Genomic DNA, 19,410 nt, shown 5'->3' on the forward strand with positions numbered 1-19,410 from the left:
CTGGGGCTTTTCTTATCACCTCTCCTGGAGCCTTAAGCCGCTACTGGCAGCGCTAAAAAAAAAGTAATAATAAATACATAAACTACCCTCCCTCCAAGTTTAGGGATTGTAATATAACCCTCCTCGTGTTGCCGAGTCCGGTGTGACAAAGGCCAACAACTGCATTACCCACACGACCCGGGCAGCTGCCTCTGAGGCTTTAGGTTGCGTCTCAAGTACTTAAAAATTGCCTGTATCTGCATCTGACTCCGTAAGGAAATCCTACGCTCATGAAGGTTAAACACCATGGAGCAAGGAAACAAGGGATACAACAAGAATTTTGAGTGTTCTTCACTCGACTGTACAGATTTTACAAGAGCAGGCAAGCGAATCCATTAATCCAATAATTTATCCAACATGTTACTTCCTGAGCACCTACTATGCGCCAAGCACTGTGGTAGGCACTGGATTCCGCAGTAAGGAAAGCACAGTCCCTGCTGTCAGATGATTTAACACCCAATAAACAAAATAGAAAAAGAAGCAGGATAATAGGTCAAAGTTACAGGTGGCATGATTTTAGCTCGGATAAATAAGGGAGGTCTCTGAGGTGGTGGCTTTTACGTTTATAATTTTATAATCTCGCTTACACATAGTCATACTGGACTGGCAAAACCCTAGCCTTGGATAAATCCAGCTCTCCACTTACTTCAGTGGCTGCCTCACCCAAGCCACTGAAAGGGCCTGGAGGAAACTATACACCCAGGCCTCTGTTTAGATTCATAACCACCAAACTCAAGGGGACTTTTTAATGGTGCTTAGACAAAAACACTGCAATTCTCTAACCTACTTACTGTCCCAGGCTCTTCTCTCTTCAAACCTCCAACACCTCCCTCCCCAGCCTTACTCTCAGGTGATTACCTTGCTTCCTTTTTCCCTTAGTAAAGAGGAAACATCTCTCTACCACATCTATCTACCCACCTGTCCAAATGGCCTGCCTTCTCCCCTGTTCTTGTGGACAAACTGTTGCCACTTAGTTGAGGGCCAATCTCTCCACTTGTCCACCAAATCCAGGCATGGGCTGCAGATGGTTAACAAACAGCTCTCCTTTAAAAAAACAAACCGAAACAAGGCCCTGATGTCTAATGGCTGCATTTTTTGTGGTGTAAATACTCCCACCATGGCCAATTTGAAATGACCAGCATGGTGTCATTTCCACCACCCACTCACGATAGACATAACTGCAAGAACACAGACCATGGTAAAGGTAGTAATGAAGTTAGGAAGGGAAGCTTTTTGAATATCTATTACCTTTTAAAATATAGTTTATTTAATAGTAAATTTATATAATTTAATATTTAATTACAGTTGTGTTTAACAACCAGCTGATGAGGGTCAGAACACAGTAGCCCAAAACGTGCACCTTAGCATATAGGATAGTTTAAGCTGAAGGAGTCTGAGAAAACAGCAGAAGCAGGAAGATCTCGCTGGCTGTCCCCCGCCCTTCTCCCCTGAAGCAGGTCATAAGACCTTCTTCTAACAGGTGCCCCTCTATACCCGGAGGAAAGAAGCATCTTTATCTCCAGGATGAAGGGTCACCAGGAAGAATCCGAACAAACAGGCCTTGCCAAGTTTCCCCCAGTTTATTACACTTACCTCGTACCCTTTGTCCTATCATATTTCTCCACAACTGCCCACTCTTCATCAAACCTAGAATAAAAACACTTAGGTTTAACCATTTCTTCAGGTCTTCATTTCCTGATGAAGGCTCCCATGTCAGTTATAAAACTTACAGTAAGTAAATGTGTATGCTTTTCTCCTGTTAATCTGTCTTTGTCAGTTTAATTTTCACATCCAGCCAGGGACCCTAAGAGGGTCAAGGAAAACTTTTTCCTCCCCTACACAGCTCTACCACATCCCTAAAAGTTCTTTGTCCTCTTCCTGGTTCAAGCACATCTCAAGCCATATCTACTCCCTCTTTTTTGCATCATCAGTTTTGCCTCTATTGGATCATTACAACCAGCATACAAGTACACTGTGATTTCTTCCATCTTAAAAAAAAAAAAAAAAAAATCTAGGGGCTTCCCTGGTGTCGCAGTGGTTGAGAATCCACCTGCCAATGCAGGGGACACGGGTTCGAGCCCTGGTATGGGAAGATCCCACATGCCGCGGAGCAACTAAGCCCGTGAGCCACAACTACTGAGCTTGCGCGTCTGGAGCCTGTGCTCCGCAAGAAGAGAGGCCGCGATAGTGAGAGGCCCGCGCAGCGCGATGAAGAGTTACCCCCGCTTGCCGCAACTAGAGAAAGCCCTCGCACAGAAACGAAGACCCTACACAACCAAAAAATTAATTAATTCATTAATTAATATATTTTTAAAAAATCTACTCTTAACCCCATATCTTCTTCCAGCTCTATTTCAACTCTCTGCTCCATTTTTTTCCTATAATCTCTTGAACCCATTCCAGCCAGTTCAGGCCCCTGGCACTCCACTGAACTTACTGCTGTCAAGGTCACCAAGGACCAAATTGCTAAACCCACTAGTTAATTTTTTTTTTTTTTTTTAAAGTTATACAATTTTTATTTATTTATTTATTTATTTATGACTGTGTTGGGTCTTCATTTCTGTGCGAGGGCTTTCTCTAGTTGTGGCAAGTGGGGGCCACTCTTCATCGCGGTGCACGGGCCTTTCATTATTGCGGCCTCCTTGTTGCGGAGCACAGGCTCCAGACGCGCAGGCTCAGTAATTGTGGCTCACGGGCCTAGTTGCTCCGCGGCATGTGGGATCTTCCCAGACCAGGGCTCGAACCCGTGTCCCCTGCATTGGCAGGCAGATTCTCAACCACTGCGCCACCAGGGAAGCCCCCACTAGTTAATTCTTAATCCCCACCTTACTAAACCTATGGGCTGCATTACCTTGAAATACTGCATGAGAAGTGGGGTGGAGAGTTAGGCACCAAAGCCATTACATGTTGAATGTATGTATAAAGCAACTCTACTATATCACCAACCCATCCTTACGGGAAAAAAACAAACACCAATGTCCCTGGGGAATTACACAGGCCTACAAAGGAGAGATAATTTACTTGTGGAGTTGATGGTGTCTCTAATCGGCCTCTGCAACCAGACAGCATCTGGAGACTGGGTGTGAAAGAGAGGTTCCTACCAGACTGGACCCTGTGCCCACGCTCCACCTGGACCAATGATTTCTTCCAGAATGTATCCTTGGACAGCTGCTCACCCACTCCTGATTAACCAGCCACAAAAGGCCAAGGTTGTGTCCTGAAAGATTAAAGGACCCAGCACCTGCTGGCTCTACTTGGGCTGGCTGGCCAACTGCCTTGTGTAAGAACAAACGCTACCTGCCCGTTCCAAGGACATCAGAGCACTCTGAAGGTGAAAAGAGGTGCCAGGCTTGACAAGGGAGGCCACCTCCAAGCAGTCTTGTGACTCAGAATCACAGCCAGTTTGCACAACTTACCTGCTGTGTCCCAAGGAAGAGAAAAGGGCTGTGAAACAAATTTCCTTTGCTTTGAAATTGAGTGGCTTAACCAGTCAGGGACTCGAGTTTGGAAATTTGCTGGCCAACCTCACAAATTCATGACCTTATTTGGCCTTTAAGGTACCAGACTCATCTTTGTATCTTCAAGGCAAGGCCCAGTAGAAGAACATCCAATACATTTGGATGGAATGAATGGAAGATTGGCCCTTTATAAATATTGTGAGGTTTAAGTGGATGGAGAGCTTCAGCCCTGACCTTCTCTCCTTGCCCTCTCACCTCTGTGCTGTTCTCACCCTCTTCATGCTGACCGTCTCTCTCTCACTGATCTTTTTATCCAGTCTTGTAATTGTCTGTTTATCTGAATTCTCCATTGAACTGTGAGGTTGTCCAGACTGGAAAGAACTGTGTCGTATTCACTCTTCCCTATTCAGCGCTGAGTAGGAAAAACCTCAGTCCGCCTCTTGTGTTTCTTTTATTCTCACATTACTACCACACTCACAACACTTTTGACGCTAGATGCGTAGGGGTTTCCCTCACATCAAGCAATTCTGTGACACCAGCTGGGTGTCCTCCAATTTAACTCAATTCTGACACGATCTATCTGGAGATAGCTTCAGACCCCACAGGTTAAGGGCTCATTCCCACAAGACTGCCCCTCCCTCCAGATGTCAAGCCCAAGTCAAGGTGATTACCTGATGGGCTATAAATCAGAGGTTCCCACGGTTCAATTAATTTGCTAGAGCAGCTCACAGAACTCAGGGAAACAGTTTACTTACTGTGTACCGGTTTATTGTAAAAGGATATGACAAAGGTTAGAGATGAACATCCAGATGGAAGAGTTGCACAGGACTAGGTGGGAAGGGGCATCGAGCTTCCATGCCCTCTCTGGCCATCCCACTCCCCCAGCACCTGCACATGTTCAGCAACCTGGGAGCTCTCCAAGCCCCATACTTTGGGGATTTTTATGAAGGCTTCATCACACGTAGGCAGGATCAATCGTTAACTCCACTTCCAGCCCATTTCCCGTTTCTGGAGCATGGGAGATGCGGCTGAAAATTCCAAGTTTCTAATCCTGGTTTGGTCTTTCTGGTGATCAGCCCCCATGCAGCAGCCTACCCAGAGTTGCCTCATTAGAACAAAAGGCACTCCTATCACCCAGAAATTTCCAGGGGATTTAGGAGATTGGTGTCAGGAACAGAGTCAAAGACCAAATATTAGAACAAAATATGCTCCTAGTGCTTTTATCACTTAGGATGTGACAAGGGTTTTAGGAGCTCTGTGCCAGGAGGAGTTTAAGAGGTGGGAGAGGGGAGTGTAGGGGGGAGGGGGGCAGAGACCAATATATGTTTTTTCCATTATTCTACAAGTGCCTAGCACATAGTATATATTGAATAAATTCATGAATGTACTTAACATAGAATATGACCTTGAGCGAGTTCCTTCCTGCCCCTGCACCTCAGTTTCACCATCAACAAAATGACCACATGGGCCAATTTTATCTCTAAATTCCCTTCTAGCTCCCTGAGATTTCAGATATGGACTAGAGACTCAGGGCAGGCAACATGGATACAAGGGCACAAAGCAGAAATCTGCAGGGAAAACCAGGCAAAATCTCAGAACAAGTTCACAATGTCAGGGTAAGTTAGACCCATGGCATCATTGAACCAGACTTCTCTTCCCCCAATTAAGGATGACACTGACCAGACAAAGCGTATGGTCAGGCCACTCAGGATAGCCGTTCTCTTGCTCTCTGTACATCCCCTGCTTTAACTACACCTACTCACATGACTGACCTTCCCTCTAAATCATAGAGCCTAATTGGTAAATGCCTACATACTTGCCCCTAGCCCCAACTAGTGATTGTTCTAATCTTTAGATCAGAACTACCTCCACTATGTTAATTTATCAAAGGGGCGTGCCCCTCTGCTGGTTTCCCTGGTAACCTGACGTCAATTCCCTCTGCAACTGGTGACACGTACACATTCCTCCCCAGGCAAAGACTTCTGCCATGCCCTGCCCTCCATCTGCAGACAGTGGGGTGACGGTGGGGTGTAGCTCCAGGACCTTGCTTTAGACGTGTAAGCTCTCCCATCTATTAAACCAGTGATGTCTCTGTCCCTGAATCTGGGCTCTTTCTTCAGTTTTAAGGCTGGGCAAGGCTTGCAGGCCTGAGGGGTGCAGCTCAACACAAAGGAAGTTCAAGAATTTTAATCAGGCAGAGAAGAAACGTTCCAGGGCAAGGAGCCAGCTGGTCATCATACCATCCACGTGTTACAGGGAACCTAGAAGGTATTCAATTTCCAACGCAGAGCAAAACAAATATGTAAAATATCTGGTATTACACAAGTATGTGTGCTAAGGAGAAAAAGTGGAGAAGAAGGATGATAAATGGGGGCAGGGCAGAAGGGAAGACTTCCCAGACAAAGTGACATTTAAGTAGAAGATTTGAAAGAAGAGAGGGAGCAAGTCATGCTCATATTTGAAGGCAGAGGGAGTAGCAAGTTCAAAGGCCCTGAGACAGCGCTCCTTTGCCTGGTGTATTTGAGAACCGAGGCCAGTGTGGCTGGAGCAGAGTCCTGGGAGAAAAGGTCAAAAAAGTAATAAGGATGTAGGTCACATAGTGTCTTCTAGGCCATTGGTGAAGATTTTGGCTTTATCTCTGTGTGAAATGGGAAGTTACTGAAAACTTTGAGCTGGGGAGGGACATGATAGGAACTATTGCTCTCATGAAAATCCTGGTGGGTAAATTTTTATCAACATGTTTCATTGCTTTTTTAGAACAGTCCTTGAAGGGTAGTTACAGGGGAAAAAGATAGAACTATTTTTTGAGGACCATTTTAACCCTGTCAACACCTTGATCTTAGACTTCCAGCCACCAGAACTGTAAGGAAATAAATTTCTTTCTTTCTTTTTTTTTCTCGGCCATGCCACGCAGCCTGTGGGATCTTAGTTCCCTGACCAGGGATTGAACCCGGGCCCTCGGCAGTGAGAGCACAGATTCCTAACCACTGGACCTCCAGGGAATTCTCAGGAAATAAATTTACATTGTCTGAGCCACCCAGTCTGTGGTGCTTGGTTATGGCAACCCCAACAAATTAACACATCATCTTAACTTGCTCATCTGTTAAAATTCTCTTTCCAAATAAGGTCACATTCACAGGTACTGGGCATTAGGACTTCAATACCTTTTAGAGGACAAAGGTATCAACCCACAACACCAGACACAAATGAGCAGAGATCAAAGATGAAAAGAGAATCTGGTGGAACCGGATTTCCAGGTCTGGTCCCTGAATCCCATGAGTCGCCCTGTTTCCTGCAGCTCCTTGGGTTTTCTGAGTTTCTCCAGAATCCTTCTAGTAAATCGCCTTTTCTGCTTAACTTAATTTGAGTTGAGTTTTCTAACACTTTCAACTGAGACTCCTGCCTAATATAATGTGGGAGAAAAATTTAGCTGTTATGAGTTCATATGCCAGGAAAAAAAGAAAAGAGAAAAGAACCCCTTATTGCCTGCCAGGCCTTATTCCATCTGCAAATCAACCCAACTCTTGATACCTTTGAAAGCTGAGCTGCCTTTCACATTCATATTTTCAACTCTGTCTTTTTACTTTTTCCACCTTGATTGTTTAGAAATCCAATGAGAACTTTATTCATTTTATTTGGTAAAACTGCATCCTTTAAGGCCAATTTACCTCATGATGTTCGTACAAAAGGGGAAATTTTCTTTGTAATAGCGGTAGCAATTAATGGCATGAATTTTAAAAGAATCTAAGATATTTCCTGTCTGAGAAGACCAATTTTAAAAGACTGATCTCACACCAGACTGAAAACCAGAAATTACAGAAGGGCAGTTGTGGTCATAATACAGGCAACAATAATAATAAAACAAAAGGCACACAGAGAGAATTTCAAAAGAAGTATAACTTAGAAAGCTAAGGGGTAACATATTCAGCCTCAATGAGAATAAGTTTACCAAGTCTTTTCCCTTCCCACCTATTTTTCTAGGGCAAGAAGGGGTGAGCAGTAAGGCACTGGAGCGCTGGAATTGTTGGAGGGGAAAGAGGCAACCATGAAGAGCCCCAGGGCAAAGGAAGAGTGAGTTTAGGGACAAATAACAAACTTAAGACAACTTAACTTTGCCTAAAGTTAGTTATTACTTTTCTCAAAGGACTATCTGATTGATGAGATCAGGCAGAAATGTGAACGTCATCAGTCAATGACATACAGGAGGATTGGGGGTGCTTTGGGAGATACAACTACAGGTAGTGAAGAATGCAGGATTGGGCAAAGAGATAATCTGCCCCAAAATATGGTTCCAACTGAGTCTCAGCCAACCGTATAGGAGCAGAAGCTCTGGTTCTGGAAGAGCCCCACTGAGGCGAGGGGCTAAGGGAGGCAATTCCCTTGCAGTGCAGGACAATTCCCAGTGAGGAGCGCGGCTTTGAGTTGGGGGTTGGAGGAAGCATAGGTCCTGAAGAGGGGATCTGGGTAGAGTACCACATCCATTATCATTCCTACCTACAGTTTACAGATGAATAAACTGAAGCTTACAGAGGTTGACTTATCCGAAGGGAGTAGAATCCAGTCTCCCAAAATTTTTCTCTGCAGAAGTGTAAACTAATAGATACAAAATCACTGGAAGAAAACTGGAATGATTTGAAGGCAGAACACAAAAGAGCGTTTAGATCAAAGGCATTCATACTTCTGAAGAAAGAATAAGCCAATCAAAAGAGGTACTGGTGACTTATGAAAGCATGAGAAAATAAAATTCGAGGTAAACATAAATATTAGAGAAATTACCCCTAGAAATAGACGATTCATGCAAGGACTCTGAATAATTCTTTCCTCGTTGGAAAAAAAAAATTCTTTTCCTAGAACGGTCACATCAAGATTAACTTAAGCCATCAAGCAACTGCCTTTGTTTGCTCACCAAGAAGGCTGATCTTACCAGTAAGAGCATATTTAATTAATGTGGTAGTGATGTCTCAGAATAAAGTGGCTCCTGACTTTGCTTTTAGCTCCCCAAAAGCTTAAATGACTTATTGTAGATGATATTATGCAGTGGTTGTGTGTACTTGGTTACCCCAAGTCTACCCCTAAAATATGGATGCTTTCTTAGTTAGAGATGAGATAAAAGAGATGCTGAGCATGCAAGTCAAAGGGTTAATTCCAGGGATGTAACACATTTACCAATGTCACGTGTACCTAACATTATTCTTACTTGTGACCAGGCATTAGACTTGCTTTTTTTTTTTTTTTACTATAGTTGTTACCATTGTCATTCCATATGGTGACTTGGAGGCTCGGCCGGGCTGTTTTTTCTGCATGAAGCCACATTCCAGTGAGGCTCTCAGTGTCTCTCTGGGACAACCGATTAAACAACAGTTTAAGGATGGGGAGATCATTCTGAGTCCTCCCAAGATGCTAATTAGTCCATCAACATCTGCTTCCCTAACTTCAGAGTTGGAATAAAGAAGGAGCTTAAATGGCAATTTCTCTGGGCACAAACCTTAGAAGATTGACTCATCTACCATGACGTATGATACCAACCAGCCAAAAGATGCCCCATGACCTGGGAATGAATGAGGAACATCACAACTTATAATTAATCAACGATGGGGCTCCAGAAGGAAGGGTCAATCCAGACCTCCCCTCTAGCACTACCGGAGTCCATGGTTACGTTGCTAAGGGAAAAGGCAATTAAACAAGAAAGAACTGGTCACGTTAGTTCCTGGGACAAACATTTCTAGGACTCAGGAGGCTTATGTAAGGTGAATAAATAATTCTTCCTAGGTCTATTTACTATCCATTCTTTCTGCTAGTATTTATTAAGCATCTTCTGTGCAGCTGGCACAGAACGTGTTAGAACATAAAGAAAAGTAAGATACAGTTCCCCCTTCGAAGGGTAGGCTGGGAATTGTTGGTTGTTTACTCTGCATTCATCCTGCCCTCTGTCTTCAGGATAGAACCCTGTTTTTCTTCAGGTGTTCACTCGACCCCTAGCTTCAGTGGTGGGCCTTACTGGCCTAGGAAAGATATTCATTACCACTGATTGGCAGTAGAATGGGCATCTGACCCAGTCTGGACCAGTGAGACATAAAGGGAGGTTTACTGGGGCCACAGCCTTGGTTTGACGCCATCCCTGTGATGACAGGAAACAACAGATAGGAAAATCTGGGCCTTTTTTTCTTTTTTTTTTTGCGGCACCGCACAGCATGTGGGATCTTAGTTCCCTGACCAGAGATTGAACCCATGCCCCCCTGCAATGGAAGCGTGGAGTCCTAACCACTGGACTGCCAGGGAATTCCCAGTCTTGTTTTTTTTAATCTCGGCCTTAAAGTGAACACTATGGAACCCCTCGCCAATTACCCCCAATTAAACCACACTATTTTCATTGCCCCATACATGGGCTAACAAATCCACTTTGTAGTCCAAGCCAGTCTGAGGTGGCTTCTCTTACTTGCAACCTAGAGAATCCTAATTGGTAAAAAGCTGACAGTCCAAATTTAGCTCCCCTGGAGGGGTATTTTCTAAAAGCAAGCCATAGGATAAAGTACTTTGCTGGAACTCAATTGCAAATTTCTCAAAGATGGGACTGGGTCTTACATTTCTTTGTATCTCTGGCACCCTGCAAACACTAAGTGCTGAATCTTTCATGCAATTCAGATAAGGTGATGTACAAATAAGTTCTCTGGTAGAGGAAATTGCTATTCAAATAAAATAATAAAGGAACTAAAGCACTAATACTAGCTGTTCGTAATAAGTTGGGCACTTAATATGAGCCAGGCACTGTTCTTTGTGTAATTGCTTTGAGTAATTCGCATGTGTTAACTTATTTCATCCTCACCACAATAGCCAGGTACTGTTATATCCATAGTTTACAAACGACGAAGCTGAGGCCCAACACACTTACTCAGATACTTATAAGAAAGTTTGCTTAAGAGGAAAATTCTCAGTAGTTAACTAATGACTAATAAAAAGAAAATCTTAAAGTCTCCATACTTCAACCAATAGGACTTACCTAAGCCAGTTCATAACAGGATTGTGTTTCATCTTCTAGACAGGATGAGAGGTTGAAAAATATAGATTTGCTTAGTTTTTTACAACACTTTAATATGCTATGTTGATTTATAGATTCTTGGAAACTCGTTTTTTTCATTTTGCTGCAGTCTAAAAGTTATTGTAGGAGCATTTGATAATCCATGCTATTAGTGCAATCTGTTAGCTGTACTGTCTTACTAAAATGCATCCTCTTGGACTTCCCTGGTGGTGCAGTGGTTAAGAATCTGCCTGCCGATGCAGGGGACACAGGTTCGATCCCTGGTCCAGGAAGATCGCACGTGCTGCAGAGCAACTAAGCCCGTGCGCCACAACTACTGAGCCCTCATGCCTAGAGCCCATGCTCCGCAACAAGAGAAGCCACTGCAATGAGAAGCCTGCGCACCGCAACGAAGAGTAGCCCCCGCTCGCCGCAACTGGAGAAAGACTGCGCACAGCAACGAAGACCCAACACAGCCAAAAATAAATAAATAAATAAAATTTAAAAAAAATAAAATGCATCTCCTTGTTAACCTAGACATACCAGGCCAGGTATCTTTGAGCCAAAATCCCCGAAATTCTGGTCCATGTCTTTATCTTAAAATCTGTAAGTATCCAATGGGTAGTGTTTGCTGTTACTTCTTTCAATAAATATTTTTGGGGGAGTCACCACATACAGGCAGTTTTCCAGACACTGAGGAAACATCAATAAACAAAATAGATATACAGTTGACCCTTGAACAACACAGGTTTGAATTGCATGGGTCCACTTATAGGTGGATTTTTTCCAATAAATTAGTACCTATATTTTCATTTTACAGATCTTTAAATCAGCTAAATATGGGGGAAAGTTTGTGTTCTATTAGAGATCACAGTATGAGGAATCAAAAAAGTTAGGGCTTGAGTTCTGAGTGGTGAAAAATAAAAGATAAAGCATTCCAGTGAACAACTCATGTGAAGGGGAGAAACTGAGTTGGAGGTTGAAAATGGGGAAGATGTGTTTTGAGGTTACTTCAGTGATCCAAGTAGGAGGTGATGTTGACTGGACTATGGTGATGGTGTGGAATATGGAAAAGAATGGAGAGATTCAAAATATATTTTAGAGATAGAAAATGATAGGAAATAATTTTTCTCTGCTAAGACCCCTTGCTTTCTCATTTTGACTTTATGTTTAACAGCCCAGGGGCAGCATTAAAAAATTAATGGGGCTTCCCTGGTGGCGCAGTGGTTAAGAATCTGCCTGCCAATGCAGGGGACACGGGTTCGAGCCCTGGTCTGGGAAGATTCCACATGCAGCGGAACAACTGGGCCCGTGAGCCACAACTACTGAGCCTGCGCGTCTGGAGCCTGTGCTCCGCAACAAAAGAGGCCGCGATAGTGAGAGGCCCGCGCACCGCGATGAAGAGTGGCCCCCGCTTGCCACAACTAGAGAAAGCCCTTGCACAGAAACGAAGACCCAACACAGCCATAAATAAATTTTTTAAAATTTTTAAAAAAAGACTTACTGCCTGTTAAAAAAAATAAATAAATAAAAATTGTTGATGATTTAAAAAAAAAAAAAAGAAAAAAAAATTAATGAACTGAGAGTTAGAAGACCCCAAATCTGGGGTTAAGTCAGTTAAGTAGGATGTGACCTTGGACAAGTCCTTTGCCTTTGCAGACCTTCACTTCTCGTCTCTATAAAACAAGGGGGGAGTCAGGGTATCTCTACTTTTTCCTTTAAGCACTGTCATTCTATAGAGCCTGATCAGAGGAAACTACCGTATCAAAATATTTGAAGGGAATAAGTGTCCCCGACTCAATTAAGGAAATAAAGAATGAAAACTCAGAAGATTTTGCCATTGTATAGTCGTTTTGTGAATAGTGAAGGTAAAATAACACCCAGTGGCATAAGAAGGGCTGGAACCTTTTGATTATGATTTCATAATGATAGTTTATTTAACACAAGTATCTGAAAAATGACCCAGATGGCATATGTGCTACATTGTCAATATGACTCACTCTGATTTGGATTCAGACAGACTCTTCTGCATTAAATGTGTTCCTCCAAATGTAACAAATAAATTGAGATGCAGGGAAGGTACCCAAGAAATATTGGACAAGGTGAACTTCACAGGCACTTTACCGTAACACTGTTCACTATAGCAGCATTTCCCAAAAGTTGTACTTAGATGCTTTAACTCGATACGTGGACAAACATGTATTTTTAGTAGTTATTTCCCCTGACTTTGTGTTTTATTTACAGAAATATCCATTAGCTTAATGTTCCCTTGCCCCTCTCTGCACCCTTACTCATTCCTGCCTGATTGGTGAGTTTGGAGAAAAAACTAAGTATGGTAGCTCAGTTTTTCTCTCCTTACTTTTTGAATCTGTCTCCTTCAGGGAGGACAAGTTCTGTGCTGTCCTTGGCTGTGAGGGAAATGCGGCAACACTGCAGGTCAGGCCTGTCGATGGTTGTGTCTGTCCAAGCCTGGGGTCCACTCTAAGGGAGCCCGTAATCATCCAGCTCCTAAGCAACATCCCCCAGTGCAGCCTTTATTAGTAATGAACCTCATATTTTGAGCTCTTTTTTTCCTGATTTTTGTCTACCTTTCAGGTGGTGCTAAACTTGAGTGAGAAAGATGACATTTATTGAGTCTCCTCAAATTCCATCACTTATATCCATCTTAATAGATACTGGAAAAAATACATGGCCCATTAATGAAATCTTATATTTCCACAGATATTATTGCCTAATATGAATATCATTCTTTTAAGGGGGTCACTTTAACATTGATTAAACAAAAATATTAAGAAAACAATAATATAAATGCTACAAAATTATACACTTAGCAAATTTGTAGAAAAAAATTTATGAATTATGTGACTGACAGAAGTTTGGGAATTATTTTACCAAAGAGCAGAATGTGATATAAAGCATGTCTTGGCTCCATCCAGGAGCTTTATCAGACCAAAAAGATTGTCAATTCAGGAGAAAGGCTTGTAGTTGATGAAACCTTATATAATACAAGAAAAGTATGGAATAGCAATATCATAAGTTAAATTGGAAATATCAGTGTGAAATAATAACCTTAATAAGTATGTTTTCAGCTCTCAGTGACCCAGTAGCAACAGCAATGCATTCTTGCTCACCACACATTTCCATGTGCATCCCCACAGCCCAGGTCCTGGTCTTTAGAATTATTTCCTATTAAAAGAAAACAGAATCCTTTGGAAGGTAGCTAATTTCATGATTTATGATGGAAAACAAAAAATTTCAGAACATCTCTCCAACATCCTATTGTTGCCAAAAAGCAAGAGAGTTTTCAAGAATATTAGGGGCAGTGTATAAAGGATAAAGGAGTCAACATAAAGGGCCCCCCAGTGACCGTACGGTGACAGTTTTTTTAATAAAATTACTATTATACAAATAGAGCAGATGTAACACACACACAAATCAAATGTTTGCCCAGGTCAAAAAATAGAACTTTGCCACCTATTCCATAAGCTCCTTCCACGAGCCTCATTCTGATGACACCGCCTTCCCCTTCTTCATATCCTCACTTTTATAATAATGACTTTCTTGGTTTTTGTTTTTTTGGTTTTATCACCCAAATGTGCATCCTTAAACACTATAGTTTACTCTTGCCCATTTAAAAAAAGATGCATCTCTTAGGATGAAGTTACAATTTGAGCATCAAAAGCACCATCACCATCATCACCACCAACATCACCATCATAATCATCATCATGGTTTACAGGACAAGATGAGTTTTGTGAAAGACCATGAATTCAAAATGACTCAAAATAGAAAAGTTATTATGAAGCTTGCCCAAAAGATGACTGTAATAGAAAGTAGTGACTATAATAGATCATGTTTATTTTTTATTGATTTTAATAATTAAGAGGGTTTGATATTTCTTCTATGAATCTTGTATGTTTATAAAGCACAGTCATATGTCTGCTTTATCTGTTAAGAATAAACACTGGACGCTGTAAGTCAAATAGCCCCAGAAAATGTAGACGCCAAGAACAGGAAGGACTGTTCAGTTTGGGTGGGCACCGACAATAACCAACTAGAAAGGGGGTTCCACAGTGTTTGCCAGATGACCTACAGAGGAACACTAACTAAACAGACTTAATCTCTCAACCCCTTGGAGATTAAATCTCAGTGCTAATAAGGGAGATGTAACTTTTTAATGCTAAGAGACAAAAATCAATACTTGATTATGACAAGACTATAGGTTATATATAACAATGGCCAAGTGATTTTTTTTTTCAATCAGAGATAAATACTAGGTTGCAAAACTAAAACCCTAGGCATAAGATAAGGCCTGAAATAGTCACACTGGCATTAACAGGTGTAATTTAACTATAGAAAATTATAGTTAATTTTTATAGTTAAGCTTTTATAGAAAAGCTTAATATAGAAAGGTGGTTTGGGTTAGAATCACCTTGAGAGAAACAAACAAGTATGATCAAGAATTAGTCAGTCAATAAACCAAAGCTCTGCAATCTAGGCAGTTCTGATAAGGTAATCTTTTCTTCAGAATCTGCTAAGAATTTTATGACCCAAGGAAAGGAATAAAATTAATAATGCTGAAACTCTGAGGGTATCTAAAAACAAATATAGAAAAACAAGAAGAGAAATAAGAAAGACATTAAACCTATGTTATTGATGCTTTAGAGTAAATTTAAGTGAAACTATAACAATAAGTTCTGTAGCCTTTGTTTTATATGTTTGTGAATTATGGTTTTGAAGTGTTTAAAAGGATCAGCTGTTCTAAATATATAATTACAGTTAGTTTAAACTGTTTAAAATGATATGCTTAATAAATCTGTAATCAATATTTAAAGGCCCCAAGAAAAAATTCATTTTCAGTTTGGGGTATTAGATTCATGAGTTTAATAAATTGAACATTAAACAAAGAACAAATGATTCTGTGTATTCCTCTCTATGGGAAAACCTTTTGGATTTAAATGATCTGTCAAAAAAAACAAAACAAAACAAAACCAAAGAAATGATCTGTCAATAAAGACCTAGAGAGAAGGTAGTCTTACCTTGTGTTAATTATCTATCCCTATGTAACTAATGGTCCCCAAACTTACTGGCTTAAAACAACATTTATTATCTCGAAGTTTAGCATCCCACAGGCCAGGGATCCGGGCAGGGCTTAACTGGGTGGCTGTGGCCCCAGGTCCCTCACAAGGCTGCAATTAAGAGGTCAGCTCTGGTTGAGTCTCAAGCTCACCTAGGAAAGGAGCCTCTTCCAAGCTCACACATGTGGTTGTCGGCAGGATTTAGTTCCTAGTGGTTGCTGGACTGAGGACCTCCACTCCTCCTTGGCTGTTGGCCAGGAGCCACCCTCTGTTCGTGGCCACGTGACCTCTCTATAATGCAGCTCACAGCATGGCAGCTGGCTTCATCAGGTGAGGAAGCAAGAAAAGCCAGAGAAAGAGTCATAGTCTTTTATAATCTGTTCTCAGAGATGGCATCCCGTCATTTTTGCCATAGCCTACTGTTTGAAGCAAATCACTCAGTCCAGTTCACATCAAGGAGATGATTGCACAGGATGATTACCAGGAGGTGGGGATCATTGGGAGCCATTTTAGAAGCTGTCTACGTGTGAAATTTCCCAAGGCACTGGCCCATACGGCAATACACTGAGGAGGGCCGTGTGTGCAACCAAGTGTCATGTCTCTGCAAACACCAAATCACCAATCATTTACTGAGCACCTTCTATGCACCAGGCTTTGTAGGAGATGCTGGGGATACAGTGATAGATGAGGCACACTTCCTGCCCTTAAGGAGCTCGTAGCTCAATGAAAGAGACCCACAATTCAAGGAGAGTTAGCCACTCTCTCTTCTCTTCCTCTCCTATGGCAAATATAATTTTATTTTGCAAATATTTATTTAAATCTCTGGTTCCCTGTGAGACTATAATGTCTCCGAGAGAAGGTACTATGTCTGTTTCATCTTCTGGCTCCTCGTGTCTTGCACATGGCCTGACTCATAGGAGGCTTTCAATAGCATAACACTTTGAACCTAAAAAACAGCCATGGTCAATAATCTACTAGCCATTCACACCTAAATGTGAATTACTGGCCCCAGTCTTCTGAGAATTAATCATTAATAGGGAAAGAAGGACTTGGGAGCTGGACAAAAGTGATGCTAAGGGGAACGTACAAAGAGGAATCTCGTCATGTTAAAGGAGATACAGGTTGACTCTAATTTTGTCAAGGCCTGATTTAACTTCCCCCTCCTACTTCCTTCGCCCACTCTCCCACCCCCAAGCAATGAGGAAGTTCTACTGTATTATGGTTCCAAGTCTTCTCTTCTCTGGGCTGTACACGTTCTTTAACACAGGCAGTAATTATATGCCACAATCTGACACTGACATAACTCCATTTCTCTCTCACATAATTGCAGGAATGCAAACTCTCTGTGGTTAATTAGAAAATGAGGAGACGCAACTAATGAGGACAGGTGATAAAAACAACTGTGAACATTTCTTTCAAATTTACCTTTAGCATAAAATTCACTCAGCTTAAGCTCTAGTGAACCACAGAAGTTTTTTATAAATGTCACTGGCACAGGTCTAAATGAATATTTTACCACAGCGATTCGTGTTTTCAGAAGACTTAGAATAAGAACAACATCTTCCCTATAAATGTAAGCTTAATTGATGTCTTTGGAAAGGTAAATTATGTGGATTTCAAAAAATATTTTAAATATTCAACATTCTCTTCAATAGGAATCTTATCTGGAAAAAAAAAAAAAGGAAGCCAAAATATAAACAGAAAAATAGTAGAGTTATTCCAGGGGCAAAGGTTTCAGGAGTATGGACTCTTGCCCTCCTCACCCCACAGAATCCCCTGGACAGGAAGGGAAGGGAAGATAAGTCATTTCAAACCACAAGCGTCTTCCAAGAAGGGTGGGGTGTGTGAAAGAAAACCCCTGGCCCTGCAGATCTTGGCCTGTGGAGAAGCAGATAGGCCTTGAGGCTAAGCCGTGTTTGGGAATAGGGGCCATGAAGATAAGTCACTCTACCCAACAGATTAATAAAAACAGAGGGTGAACTAGAAAAGAAAGGAAGGACCAGGGTTGCAAGTGGCCAGCACAGTCAGCAAAGGTAGTCTTGCTAAGTTAGGTTGCCTCGTTACAATCATATAAGGTCAGCCCCCGTTTTCATACAGCTTGTTCCTTTCACAAAGGCATAGTGAGGCAAGATGTTTGTGAGGACCACAGCAAGGGCCTGCAGGTGTATAGTCTGGGTGGACGTGGCACCCAATGGAAAGGAACATCCTGTGTGGGACTGAAATCGAGCAGGACCATGTGGGGATCCTGGGCATGGAAGCCTTTCCATGTCCGTGTCCCCCATTTCTTGTTTGTAGGGAATAGTTTCCAGCCTCCATGACCTTCCCTGAGATCCAAAGGGTAGATTCCAACAGTTGCTAATCAGGAAAGGGAGGGGATGCAGAGACACGGGCGGAGCCGCCAGGAAACGATAGAGCAGCCTTGGAACAGGATCCTGGTTCCACCTCAAGGGATACACGACGTAACAATATCTTTAAGCTCTTCTGCAGAACTAAAACCTCCACCAACTGGAAGATGTTCCAGAGAGAAGGTCACAGTTTGATAACCTCGAGAAGTTCATCAGGACCACCTGAGGCCAGATTAAAGGAACCAGAGAAGTTCATCAGGAGGCCGGATTAAAGGAGTGCAGGCCCTGCACACACTCTGATCCCTATCAGCAACTCCGCCCTTGAACCTTTGTTATAAAACTCCTTAACAGAGGGACTTCCCTGGTGGCGCAGTGGTTAGGAATCCGCCTGCCAATGCAGGGGACATGGGTTCGAGCCCTGGTCTGGGAAGATCCCACATGCCATGGAGCAACTAAGCCCATGCGCCACAACTATAAGAAAAAAAAAAAAAAAAAAAACCTCCTTACCAGGGACTTCCCTGGTGGCCCAGTGGTTAAGAATCCACCTGCCAATGCAGGGGACACAGGTTTGAGCCCTGGTCTGGGAATATCCCACATGCCGCAGAGCAACAAAGCCCGTGCGCCACAACTACTGAGCCTGCGCTCTAGAGCCCGCGAGCCACAACTACTGAGCCCACGTGCCTAGAGCCCGTGCTCTGCAACAAGAGAAGCCACCGCAATGAGAAGCCCGCGTACCGCAATGAAGAGTGGCCCCTGCTCACCGCAACTAGAGAAAGCCCGCGTGCAGCAACGAACACCCAACGCAGCCAACAATAAATAAATAAATAAATAAAAATAAATTTATAAAAAAAACTTCTTACCAAATCTCCTCGGGTTGGGACACAGAGTTTTGAGAGGCACAAGCCGACTGTGGCCCCCTTTGCCTGGCAAAGCAATAAAGCTGCTCTTTTCTATGTCACCCAGAACTCTGTTTCCAAGAGTCCATTCAGCACTGGTGCAGAGAGGCTGAGTTTTCGGCATCGGGACTAAGAGGTGATCCCTAAACTGAATTAATTCAATTGTTAGGACGATTCAAGGTGTTAGTAAATGTGGAGTGCTAAGAACAGTGTCTTGTGATGAACTGGGAGATTGGGGTTGACATATATACACTAATATGTATGAAATGGATAACTAATAAGAACCTGCTGTATAAAAAAAATAAATAAAATTCTAAAATTCAGAAGAAAAGTATTAATATAATAATGAAAATAAAAATTTTAAAAGAAAAAAAAAGAACAGTGTCTTGCACACACTACAGCTGATACGTACTTGTTAAAATAAACAAGTAAATTAACTCTGCAATACAGCGCCCCTGCGGCCCAGCTGACCTGGGCCAGCACAGGAACCAAAAGTCACTGGAGGAAGTAGCAGAGGAGGCAACTGCGTCCTCCCCGAGCTGTAAGGCCAGATTCACTCATTATGCTGACCAGAGGCCC

The 19,410-nt window shown here is 42.3% G+C and overlaps 1 protein-coding gene across 4 annotated transcripts in view; it reads right to left on the reverse strand.

The window, feature by feature from the left end:
- PRELID2 (PRELI domain containing 2) overlaps nucleotides 1-19,410 on the reverse strand; it is a 93,773-nt gene that overhangs the window by 73,461 nt on the left and 902 nt on the right. The window contains exons 2-3 of one of the 4 annotated variants that reach the window (XM_068536103.1): nucleotides 1,633-1,686; nucleotides 958-1,083 (exon numbers count right to left, since the gene is read on the reverse strand). The exons of 1 other annotated variant lie outside the window; for it this stretch is intronic. The gene's annotated coding sequence lies outside the window, so the exon portion shown is untranslated. Of the gene's footprint in view, nucleotides 1-957; nucleotides 1,084-1,632; nucleotides 1,687-19,410 lie in introns of those variants that run through there. 2 more of the 4 variants (XM_068536105.1, XM_068536108.1) reach the window with 2 other exon arrangements.

The sequence above is a fragment of the Eschrichtius robustus genome, chromosome 2 (assembly GCF_028021215.1).
Source record: "Eschrichtius robustus isolate mEscRob2 chromosome 2, mEscRob2.pri, whole genome shotgun sequence".
NCBI lineage: Eukaryota > Metazoa > Chordata > Mammalia > Artiodactyla > Eschrichtiidae > Eschrichtius > Eschrichtius robustus.